We start from the raw sequence: 12,613 nt of genomic DNA, 5'->3' as shown, positions 1-12,613 counted from the left end.
GGACCTTATAGTGGCCTTTCAGTACCTAAAGAGGACCTACAGGAAAGCTGGGGAGGGACTCTGTCATGGGTTGTAGTGATAGGACAAGGGGGAATGGCTTTAAAATAAAAGAGGGTAGAGGGTAGTGAAGCACTGGTACGGGCTGTCCAGAGAAGCTGTGGATGCCCCATCCCTGGAGGTGTTCAAGGCCAGGCTGGATGGGGCTTTGAGCAATTTGGTCTAGTGGGACGTGTCCCTGCTCATGGCAGGGCATTGAAACCAGATGATCTTTAAGGTCCCTTCCAACCCAAACCATTCTATGATTATATGATCACAAGCTCAAAATAAGACTGCAGTATGCATAAAGAAAGTAGGGAAAACCATGAATTCTAAAAGCTAAATCTAAAAGGCTTCTATATGCCAATAACTCTCAAGGGTTGTTTTTCCTCTTTTATTATTTATGTGACCATAGCTTATACTACTATTTAACTGTTTCCTTTCCCAAACTCCTTCTACCATCTGTATGATAGACTGGCTTCCTTTTAGTGCTTCCTTTTTAGTAGTTATGCCTGTGAACAGGATATGATAGCAGTCACCTTGACATCAGTCAAGAATGTCAAGGTTGCAAAGCTCTGTTTTGATAGATAAAACACAGGAAATGGAAAGCATCTTTCCAGATCAGAACATGTTGTCTCTTTTTCTGTGTAACACGATGCCTTGCTTATCCTTCTCAAAAATGCAGGTTAGTGCCCAAAATGACGATTTAAAGGGCAACACTGAAGAGTCATCGCTTTCTAAATACGTATGTGCAGCAAGCAATGATGTTGTTTACAAAATATGGCTGCAGGCTTTGGTTTCTATTATGAGCGGTTCTAGATCTCATTGTGGCATTGCTGAGGAAAAAATGTATTTCATACAGCAGGCTTTCACGTGATAAAAACTGCATGGCATTGTACAGGGGAGGAATGTAAAAGGATGTTCCTTCTGAAAGAGGTGCTTTAATTTTTGAGGACGTTTATTTTAAGTGATCTTTTTCGCCTTTTCTATATTTCTTCTTCCCAGATTTAAGAGAATTGTATGAATATGAATAATAATATGAATAATCTCTGCAATTGTATTTCATGTTTTTCTCTCTGTTCCTAGTCAACAATCCTTGCAGGAGGAATAAAATACATAATAGGCAGAGGGGACTTAGCACAGAGTCAAAAATATCAACCTCATTGCCCAAGATGTGATACACAATCATTTGGCTATTGCTTACCCTCTACCATTTTGCTCTCCTTTTGAATTTAAGCCCTATAGCTGTTATACAGATAACTTACATTGAACATTTCACTCTACAATGGGCGCAGTTTGTTTTTATTCAGAGCATGATTCATTTGGTGCTTTATGAGGTTTTGGTGCATGACTTGTGCATACAGTCTCATGAATTACGACCCTGCAGGAATGTTGTCTATTATTAGCTCTGCATAGTAGACGCTACCTCCCTGGGAGGCTGCTGTGATAAAGAGTCTTATCACAGAAAGGTCATATGCTATTTCTATTAACTCTGATGTAATTGAAAAAAAGGCTATAACCTAATAAACTGAGGATGAGACTAGAGCTGGGACTTAATCTTGTCTCTGACAGTAATTCCTCCAACGGTCTTGCAAGGATTCACAGGCCCAGATCCTGTAAAATGTTTTAGTACTTAAAAAGCCACCAAAATTGGACTAAATGAAATCAGAAAGCATTTGGGTACCTGGATCCTTTGGATCCTCCTTGTGTATCTGATATTCTAAGCCTGTATCTATAGGTTCAATGGGGTGTTTAATATTCATAGGAGCATTGTTAGAATCAACCTATACATGTAGTGTTTTTTAAAGTACCTTAAAAATAGTCACTTTAAGTACGAGATATTGATGTTAAAATTTAATTCCCTTCTTATATTTACTGAAATTTCCTAAAACTCAAAACTGAAGTTCAATGATTTGATCTGTTTGGAGATAATGAAGTGCAAGCAAGCATAAGTTATCAAGAAATACACAGAAGAACAAAAGTGGGCCTGTAGACTCCAGGTTGGTTTCTCTGACTCAGGCCAATGTATTCCAAGTGTATTTTAGATCTTTTATTTAAACATGTGTTTACATCTGCAGTTGCATTGAGCTCTACTCCTTGGTTTAGAAACTCTGCAATTAAAATGTTATAGAATGTGCATCATTTTTACAGCAGTTTGTGGCAAGAATCCCTTGAGAAATGGTTGAGAGGATAAGCTTATTGCCATATAATAATATTTAAAGGCTCAAACTGCCATCCATTATATAGAAACTTAAATCGAGCTCTGCATATTGAAATAGGCCCAGAAACATCTGCAGTCTTCCTCTTAACTTTTGAGCTAAAGCATCTACCTATCTTGAATCTCTCACCCTGTCCTCAACACTTCCCCCAGAGGTATTTGCTTGTCATGGCTGGGCATTGTTTTTAACCTATCATAACATCCTGACAACCATACCTGCACTCACACTTAGCTCTGATTCCATGCTCTTAAACTAATGCTTTCTTCCAGCCACGATAGCCCTACGTTTCTGTGGTGTTCCCATGGTGAAGAATTATAATCTTAGTCTTGAAATACTGAGTGGAAATTAGAGTTGTGCCACCTGTTCAAATAATACCTCAAGTACCATATGCTTCAGGAAGGTTGCTGTGTAGCCTTCTATGGAGCTGCTGGTTAGTGGATGTTGGCTGCCTGCTTGGTGCCTCTTTCAGTATGCACCTTTGGAGGTTGTGTGTACCCCTGAAAACTGAAAACATGCAGTGTGAACATCTTGTAATTTTTTTTCTCTCTCACCAGTCTGACTCCAAAGTTTTCCCACTCTTTGTAGTCAATGTTAAGTCTTATCTCTGTTAATTGTCACACATGCCAAGCTATTTCTTTGTGCAACACAAAAGTAACCTTAATCCCAGAATCTGAGAAACTCCGAAGGAGCAAAGTAAGGCTTTGTGTTAGCCCATGCAGCGTTTGGTAGTGCTATCTTTCTTGCATTTTGCTGTTCTGGCATGAAGTGCCCAGAGCTAGCCCCTGCACATATGGACCTTGCATGCAGAGGTGGGCCACAGAAGCCCTCCCAATGGTTGGCATGGCTTGGCTTTCAGCTTGATTTCCTTCTTTTGCAAAGGGCAGAGACAGATGGAAACTGAAGATACCCTTAGACCTGATGCAAGTACAGATGTGAATGGGGGGTGTATTGATACCTGTGTATCTGTAAACATTGTGCACACTGTGCTCCTTTCAGGTAGGTAGCCATACACAAACATTGAAGGAAGTGGTAGTTGTATAGTTTTGATGTTTGGGCTTATTTTCATGCACTGAAAATACAAAGCTCAAGGACTCTAGAGAGAACTCTAAATTGTAGGTCAGCCATGAGGAATGCCTTTCCATTTGTTTATTCTGTAGTTGTTCCAGTCGGTATAAAGACGACATAGTCCAGGAAAATGCCCTAATGCATCTGTGTGATATGATACTGGCTAAGGATAGGAATAATCTACAGCAACACATTAGCTTTAGCCAGAAACTGACCTTGTCTAAATACTACCATGTGATTCAAGTATCTTACCAGAAGAGTGGCTATGAATAAATCCCTTCAGAAGAGAGAATAGAGATTTTTGCATCTGATGTTACAGAGAAATAAGATCCCTATAAAGGAGTAAATTCCATCTGGATTCCCTTGTGGACAAAAGCAACAATTTCTCTGAAAAAGCTTTACATGATAGTATACTCAGACACATTTTTAACCTTATTTTTGACTACTCATTAATGCAAAAGAAGACACTTCATTCATTCAGACAATTCTTCATGCTTTGCTATCACAGGAAGGCTTTGATTTGTAAAGATGATGACTCATGGATTAACCCCCCCCTCCCGAGAAGCTTTCACCTTTGTATCACCATTGAAAATCCAAATATATGATCCATATCCCACTGTTTTTTGCCTACTTGTTGGTGGTATGTATTCAGTGTGGGCAGAGTGGCAGACCAGTTTAAGCTGCTGGGGCTGGTTTGCTTTGAAAGCACAGGTAGAGGGGAAGGTACAAGAAGAAGGCTGAAACTGGGCACAGTGCCACAGAGCTGTGGAGAACTGAGATTTTGCTGCAGCCCTAGGGGTAGCCATGGAAAAGTACTAAAACATAGTCCCAGCCTATGCTTTAAAATTTTGCTGGCATAGAAATGTCAGTAAGAAGTGAGAGCCTTTTGCTGATGTGGCAATAGTAGTATAGCCCCAGTGCAAATGCTGGCCAAGAAAGCAATTTGCTACTGTAGTGTGTTTTGCTTAAGGACTAGATACAAACCACATGGAGAGTTTTTCTTTTTTTTGGCCAACTCTTAATTGTGTTTACTGTAGGAGGAGTTGCTGGTATGGCTATAGCTTTTTAAACACAGAAAGGCCATAGACCAAGAATAAGATGCACATCTTTCATTTATGCTAGGGGTTGATAACGGTGTGTGAATTACAGATTAATTCATGGGTTTATGCTGAGCGAGCCCTTGGGTTAGTCTTTACATCACCACTTAGTGTGGAGACGTAGGACTGTTTCAGTTTATATTATAATTACCTTGGTACTTGACAGATTTAAAAAGTAGTAAATGTGGTTTCAGTATATAAAACAGCTTTTCATGAGGCTCTGGGAATTAGTGACCAAATAAATACCTGTATCGGGAAAACTATATAAAGTATAGTAAAAAATAGACCTAAATAAGGTATGATAGGAAAGAGTAGTCATTGCTTTTATAGAAGGTTATCATCCCTTGCAAACTTATTAGATTTGTTTTTCTAGAGTAGTTACTAGCATGTCTGAAAAGCTGATACAATCTGTCTACATTTCCAAAACAGCTTTTGCTAAACACTTGAAAAGAAACAAAACAACTGAGCAATATGATTTTTCTTATGAGTCTGTAACTTAAGAAACAGGAAACAAAGGGTTGGATTCACTGGCCTAAAAATAGGCACTTTGTGCCATCTGGGATGCTCATTGATGTCCAAGACATCTGCACAAAGCTGACAGACATGACCTGGGGTTTAAGGGAAGCACGTGCTCATCTGCACATACAGGCTATGCCATGAACAAACTGCATGAGATGCCTTCCTCTATACACTGCCTTTCAATGGAAGCATAGGAATATGTAACAAATTTTCATAGGGAAGGAGATCATTGATAGAGAATGATTAAATGAAGCTTCAGAGGAAAAACATCTTCCAAATGGTGAAGGAAGATCTCAGTTTATAACTAGGTGATAAAATGCCATCTGACACTGTTGATAAAAGCAAGTAGTGCAATTTGGAGAACAGTCTTAAATTCACATATACAATGATGGGCTGTGGAGTAGTTATTAGTAATCACAAAAGATCTGGGAGCCTTTTTGGACAGTTAGATGAAAGTATCAGCTAAGTACCCAGTGAGGGTCAAAGAGATGAACAGATACTGGCTGTTCTTAGAAAAAAGCAGAAAAACAGTAAAACACAATTGTGTCACTGTAAGGAGCCGATGGTGCATCCACATCATGAATCCTCCATACTCAGAAAGGATGAGTAACCAGAAAATACACAAAGAAGGAAGGCAGTGATGATCAAAGATAGAGCGACTTCTCTGGGCATGACTAAGTGGATTCAGCTCTTCAGTACAGGAAAGAAATGACCTGGAGGGAGCAATATGCTAGAGATCTATCAAAGAGTAGCAGAAAGGATAGACAGAGAACAGTCATACACTCTTTTCTCTCTCTACTTCTGTTATGTGATGTCCAGTGAAATAAAAGGTTCAAAAGTTCAGAACAGGCAGAGGAGTTTTCTTCCATGGTCCATAGTTAAGCTCTGGCAGCCTTTGCTGCAGAACACTGTAGGAACCAAACTGCTGCCAGGGTTCAAAAATTCATAGAAGAAAATGTCATTACCAGCTAGGGTACATAAGCATATGCTTCTGGTTTGGGAAGTTCTGAAGCCACTGACTGCTGGGAGTGCATGCTGGCAGAGCACTGCTGTGTGCTTAGTGTGTGCTTATGGTCTGACTGTGGCATCTCTTACTAGTCACTGCCCAAGAGAGGACACTGAGCTGTGCTCTGGCCTACTATAGCTGTTCTTACCTTTCTCACCCATTGATTTCTTCCCTCTGAGAAGTGCCTCTTTGGTTCAATTGCTCCCCTGAGACACAGGTGATAAAAAACAATAATTTGCTGTGTCTGGATGCGCTTTAAGCTGAAATCAGTGGTGTCCCAATTTCCCATTAAGCAAACCTGGTCATGTTGTGAAGTGTTGTGAGACAGCAAGCAAACAATACAAACAGTACAGGATGTTAATTCTTAGCTACTAATAGGTTTTTGAATGTTGCATTTATAAAAAGCTCCAGTCCTCACATCTTCTAGTGATCTTCAGACAACATTTGAGCTACTTGTCTTTTAGCTTGGTGTGAAATTGAGCTTATTCAACTGTATGTGAAGGAAAATGAAAGTTATCCTTTAGAAGAAAGGGAAGTATGTTTCTTTGAGAGCTCTGCTAGTCCAGCTGAGAGATTCTCCCTTATGATATGCATTAAAATAAAAAAAGATGCGTGGTTATCTTATTGCTTTTCTACAATGTGAGCTTCATAATCCCCATAGTGTTGACTGTACTATCTGGTGTTAACTTCAAACATTACAGTTCCAAACAATTTTTCTTTTTGTGTTTCTTGACCCTCCAGCTCTTCAGTTTCTGGTGCCCTTGGGGTGTGACACAGTGCTTTCCAACTTCTAACTTGCTGAAAAATAAGCTGGTAATTATTAATCCACTTCAGAATAAAATTCTGGCTTGCATAGTTCTGGATAATTACCATGACTTTGATTTTATTTTTTTCCTCAAGCAGTAGACCTGTTGTAGTCTAAATGATGAAGGAAAATATAACTACTATGATGTAGATAAGATGTTATTAATAAACTACTGGCTTCTTCATACTGGCATGGCTTGGACTAACTAACACTGCTCTTGGAGAACAATGTTAACAAAATTCTCACTGCTATGGTTGGGTTTCTTTTCTTTCACACATTGTCTGCTTATGGCAGAAAATCAGTTAGTAGTTGGCCCTACCTACAACATATTTCCATGGGCATAAATAACTCCAACTTGTCCACTCTGAATTTTTGTTTGTGTGAATAATTTCAACAAGTTGAAAAATTCTTATTAGAGGAAGTTAAAATCCAGATTAAAGCAGGTGTCTCAAAGACCATAAATTAGTGCAAAGCCAAGCTAAAATACTTTAGTCTTTTCACAGTTGTGTAATATCTTTCTTGATCCTGGACAGTGATGGTGGAAGGTTGACATGGAAGAGATTGAGCTCATTCTACCACTGAGTGATCCTCACTTACCTGAGTTCAGAGCCCTCTAGAAGTAAATATAGATGCATCCTTTCTCTGGGGCCATATGAGGGCCAGAGCCTGTTGTGGTTTTGTGTTATCCAAGTATTTTTGGGGAAGCTTCTGCCTTTCTCATTTCTCATACTCCTATCAATGCACTTAAAGTAGAAAGGGAACACTCACAGGTTTAGCTTCTTTAAACAATTTTCTTGTCTTACTTGCTACTTAAATATATTGAGTGCTTTGGTGGGGGGAGGAGAGGGAACAACCTCAAATCTACAAATTGAGCTGGAAGAAAAGAAACCATTGAGCTAGAGTAGTCACGTTTAAGTCAATCATCTCGAGAACTAATGCAATGCTGGCCCGAAATTCTCACTTGTATTGGTATCACAAACTCATAAATATTGCAATAAACAGAAATGGTCATTTGGTGCTTCCCTGCCCCATTCCAGAGGATGTGAAAAAGTTTCTGGAGAATCTAGATTACTAGGCTTTGAAATGAGGTGAACTCAGGAAAGGTAGGAGTTAACTGTCCTCTCATGTCTGTCATGGTTGGGAGAGGAGTATTTGGAAAATCGAATGGAAATAAAATATCTGCTCTGCTGAGGGTGGAAAATGTAAGCATGGACAATCAAAGTGCTATTTTCTACTTGACTGCTGTGGTTAGATTGGGACTGTTCACTAGGGAAGGTATATATTGAAGAGCTTCACAGTGGCAAGAGGACTAATTATGTGGGAAGTGTCTTGGAGCAGAACAAAAAGTTGCAAACACCCTTTCTGTGCCATCACCCTCACTACAGAGAAAACCAGAAGTCTGACCTGTTTCTCAGCATTTTCTCTTTTTTTAATTAAAATTTGCTTCCATTCCAAAACATGGGGAGAAATGCAAAGAAAGCAATCAGCATAATGAAGAAATAACACCTGCAGGCACCACTTGCTGTTATGGCCTTTTTGTAAAAGACAAGGCCTTGGTGGCACCAGCAGGGTCCCACTGGCCATGGCCACCTGGCACCAGGCATTTGTCCAGGCCTAGGCCTCTCCTTTCCTATGGCTTGGGACTCCCAGCCCTGGGATGCCTTGGCCTGTACTTAGATGGATAAATGTCAGTGCAGGTGGTCTTATTAAGGCCATGTTCTAGGCTAATCTCTCTGAAGTGCTTTAGAAAAATCACACAGTGTGTCTCTGTGGTCTTTGCTTTAGTACTGACAAGTTAGGATTCCAATGGGAGCTGGAATTCCAAATTCATCCCTGGTATCTCCACGGCACACCTTGTAAGGTTATGGCATGTTGGGATATAATTGACTTCCTCTGTTAAAGACATTTTACCCATGCCCATGTTCAGGCTGAAATACAAGTATTTGTTGTTGAGGGGAGTCAGCAAATTAACAGATCATCCTGTGCTGGCACAGGCCATCACTAAATCTCTATGTGGAGTCTGGATATGGCAGTTTTCCATTAACTTTATTATTTCCCAGAAAGTTCACACAGGAGGGCTCAAATCTATTTTTCTTCTGTCCCAAAGGCTCCTAATTGCTATGGTTCTAGCTCTCACCTTGTGTTCTCCTGTTTAACCCTTTACCCCTTCCCAGTTTGCACAGTGGAAAGTTAGTGGTTTATAGTGTCTTTATAGCCAAATGCTGTTTTTGTGGTTCTATAGCAACTAAAATCCTTGTAGAGAATGTGGAAAATTTCTGTCCGTTTTTGACATACCTGTCAGTTGGTTTGCCTACTTATTCCCTCATTACTGCCTACATAGCCTTCAGTTCTGCCCTGGAAAGAAATGGAAAATGCGCAGAGGCAGAAGAAAGCCCACTCGTTAGTGCTGACATTTAGGAGCTGGGGGTGTATTACACAATTTGTCAGCTTTGGGGGGAGCAGCTTATGACACTCCTGCTTCCCTAAGCCTCTTGTTCCTGTCTCTGCCCTGTGCTGCTTCATCATTGCTCCTCAGTTTTACCAATAAGATTTATCTTTTCATCCTCACACTTTGCCTATAAAGTGTTGGCAGATAAAGAGTTTGTGTCTATGCTCAGATGCCAAATAAAGAATGCTGGGCCCAACAAGCCCAAGTGTATGGATTCAGTGGTGCAATGCAAGATAACAAGCTCTTGTTTGCTCAGAGCTGGATTAGCTGCCTTGAGCTAACTGTGCCAGGCTCTGTCCATACACCCTCATTCCTGGTGATCCTCCACCAAAACGCACAGAACAACTGCACATAACCAGAGACAACCTACTATCAAATGGGAAGGTGATGTGTGAAATGTTTGGTTGGAACAGCTACTGTGTACTGAGTACTTAGCAGGTCACCCTATGCTACCCATAGGTAGGTGTCCCCATAGTGATGTTGGTTGTGTTGTCCTATTGGTAGGCACTACTTGAAGCCAAAAATGATATTAATGATATCAGTAGGATGCAGAAAGGGAATGATGTATGGTGAGGATGATATCTGTCGCTTTAGGTGCAGGTGTGTGGGTGTTAGCCTGTACCCACATTCACAGGCTGAGGATATTATTGGTAACTGCATGGAACCAGTGACTGAGTTTTATTTTTGTCTATGTTTGACTAACTCTTTCTGATTAAGAACTGTGGTGGCATATGGTGTCATTGTCTGGCAGACTACAGAGCTCACTACTTTGGGGCAGAGAAGCCTGAAATCTGCTTATAGCTGAAGCTAGGGCAGGCTGTGTTGGGTTACTTGGCTAGCCTCACATGGAAAAATGTCCTTTCGTGTCTGTGCGGCCACTTCATTGTGTGCTCACAGGCAAGGTTGGGTGGGTTGCTTTTAGCAGACCTGCTTTACCTTCAGGTGGGTGTCAGGCAGCTGTCAGCTGTGACCACTGCATCAGCAGTTTTCTGCTTTGTTGATGGTTGTGGTTGTGTTCCCTGGCCCAAATCCAGAGAGTCTGTAGGATTTTTTTTTGTGAGAGACTGAGCATCTCTTAACAATTTTCCACTTAGGTTAAGTATAAATACAGTTAAGTTATGCTGACTATGATGGAGGGTGAATATAGTCATGGTAGAGCACAGTATTAGCTGTAGGGCAGACTTTGAGTTGACTTGAAGGTGGAATGCATGGAGATGTCTTGGGCAGTTATTGCCTCTAGTTCATGCCACAAACCTTTTTTTTTTTTTTACCCAAAGACCTTTATCACTGCTGGAGGCACAGCCAAGCAGAAATAAATGTGATGATGAGCTGCAGCTTGTAATGAGTGCATAAATTTGAAGTCAGTCATCTTAGTTCATGTTGTTGTGTTAAGCCATAAACGGTGGCAAGTATATACTATACCTGGCAAGCTCTTCTGCATGAGTGGCAACATTTAAAACAGGGTAAAAGGAAAGCTGAGGGTCAACACAATCCACTTCATGCTAAAAATTGAAGGCTTTTGTTCTACGGGCAGGCAGATGAAAAAGTCTTGATTGTGGCTTGGGTTTTAAGTTCACAAAATAGTGGTCCTCTTTTTCCAGACAAGCTGACGTTGAACTCAGTGTTATTTTTCTGGCAAAATACGGAAAGCTATGATCTTTGACCTGGCAAGCAACCTGTAGGATATATCCCATTAGAGTCAGAGTTCAAGGAGATAAGGCTTGCAAGATCCGGCAATAGCTGGAAATTTCAGTATGTTTGGTGAGGCTGCCTTTGAGCTACATACAGTATATAAGTAAACCCAGTCTTGGGGCAATTTTAGCAGTTGTACATCCTTGCAGCTACTGGCATTATGGAAGTGCCCTGTACTCTGACAGGTTACATTCCCGGGATGCTCCCAGATTCTCATCTGGGATGGTGCTGCCTCAAGCTATGAACATTAAAGCAGGATCTCTGTGTAAGTGCACTTGGAACAATTTGGTTGGCTATAGGAAGGATACGCATTCACATACCAGGCTCTTCCAGGCACTTTTGGAAAAGCCCTCGCGGAATATTTCCAGCCAGGTTTTGCTTTGAAAGCTGCTGCAAAACACTAGCTTTCATGGATTTATACTGCTTTGAGTCATTTGCCTGTCTAAATATCAAATCCAGAGAAATGCTGTAAACAAGTGAGCAAAGAGCCACATAACTATGGTTCCCAGGAGACAATGATCTGTTAGAAGGGAAAAGTGCTTGTTTGGTCACAGCTGAATTACTAATATTCCTATAAATTGCTTCTTTAGGGTTGTGTAACATGTTTGGGAATGTGGCAATAAGAGATGTTGAAATGGGGAACAGACTTAGAGGAGTAGAAATGGAAAGAAGCCAAGCCAAAATACACAGTGAGCCTTTTCCAGAGACAGGTCAGCAATGATCCAAGTGTATTCCCACAAAATGGAAGTTCAGAAGGGAACTGTAAGCAGTGGAAAATATTACATGCTCAACTTCTGTTACGAACCTCAGTCACTCCGAGTTCATTGCAGAAAAAATGTTCCTAGAGTTTAAAGACCCTTTTACAATTTTTTTCTCCTATGTTTAAATATCTTAGGGTTAAGTAGGCTAAAACTAGGAAAAAAGATTAACTCTTTTTCTAACATAGGAAACTTTAACAATAGAAATACTTCAGCAGTTTTCATTCATAGCGTTTTTCAGAATAGGACTTTTGTTTATCCTTAGGAATAAGGCAGCTCCATGGAGAAAAGGTTTGTGGAGTATGTTTCCGTTGGGCTTATTTTTTGCCTTAGGCTTAAAAATTACCTACTACCTTGCATCTTTCTACCATCTTGGCAGTTAATGCACACTATTCTTCTCTATAAACAGCTGCCTAGGCAGGGACAGGTAGCACCTCTGAGTGTGGTGGCAAGGGAACCACCTGGCCTGAATTCTGTTTGTCCTCGGCTGAACACTTTAACTGGGGAGCATCATGCAAGCAGTAAGACCGTGTATGTGTAGCTGTTACACTCATAACTCAGGCTGCTTCCAAACTCACTCGGCCTGGTAGTTGCCTTTTTAGACATGGAGAAGGGCATGTGCAGCCTAAAATGCTTGACCAGTGCTTCTGCTGTGTTCTATGAGAGGCTGTTACAGCCTTGCCTCCTCTTATTATATCTTGCTTTTTTTTGAGATGGGCTACCTCTTGTCATCCAGCCAACCATCTGGTGGAGTGTGATAATCTTTTAGCAGAAGGTGGGATGGTTTTGTTTGCATGTGTGTATGAATTCTGATACCTTTATTTTGAGTGTTTGTGTCCTGGTGGCTATACGTTATCCCAGCTAGGGGATGCTGTCAAAGATCACTCAGTGATCTGCTGTGCTCGTGTAGTCCTATAAGCTGTTTTCTGAGAGTAGACTCCCATGAAGACGACATTGTTTATTGATA

At 40.7% G+C, this 12,613-nt stretch overlaps 1 long non-coding RNA gene across 2 annotated transcripts in view; it reads left to right on the top strand.

The window, feature by feature from the left end:
* The window catches only part of LOC121066224, a 113,236-nt gene that overhangs the window by 24,657 nt on the left and 75,966 nt on the right, over positions 1-12,613 (top strand). For both annotated transcript variants that reach the window (XR_005817597.1, XR_005817596.1), the window contains exon 2: positions 3,135-3,251. This is a non-coding gene — a long non-coding RNA (uncharacterized LOC121066224). The remainder of the gene's footprint in view (positions 1-3,134; positions 3,252-12,613) is intronic.

The sequence above is a fragment of the Cygnus olor genome, chromosome 2 (assembly GCF_009769625.2).
Source record: "Cygnus olor isolate bCygOlo1 chromosome 2, bCygOlo1.pri.v2, whole genome shotgun sequence".
Lineage (NCBI taxonomy): Eukaryota > Metazoa > Chordata > Aves > Anseriformes > Anatidae > Cygnus > Cygnus olor.
The sequence above is the reverse complement of the archived record's forward strand: the minus strand, read 5'-3'. Positions and strand labels throughout refer to the sequence as shown.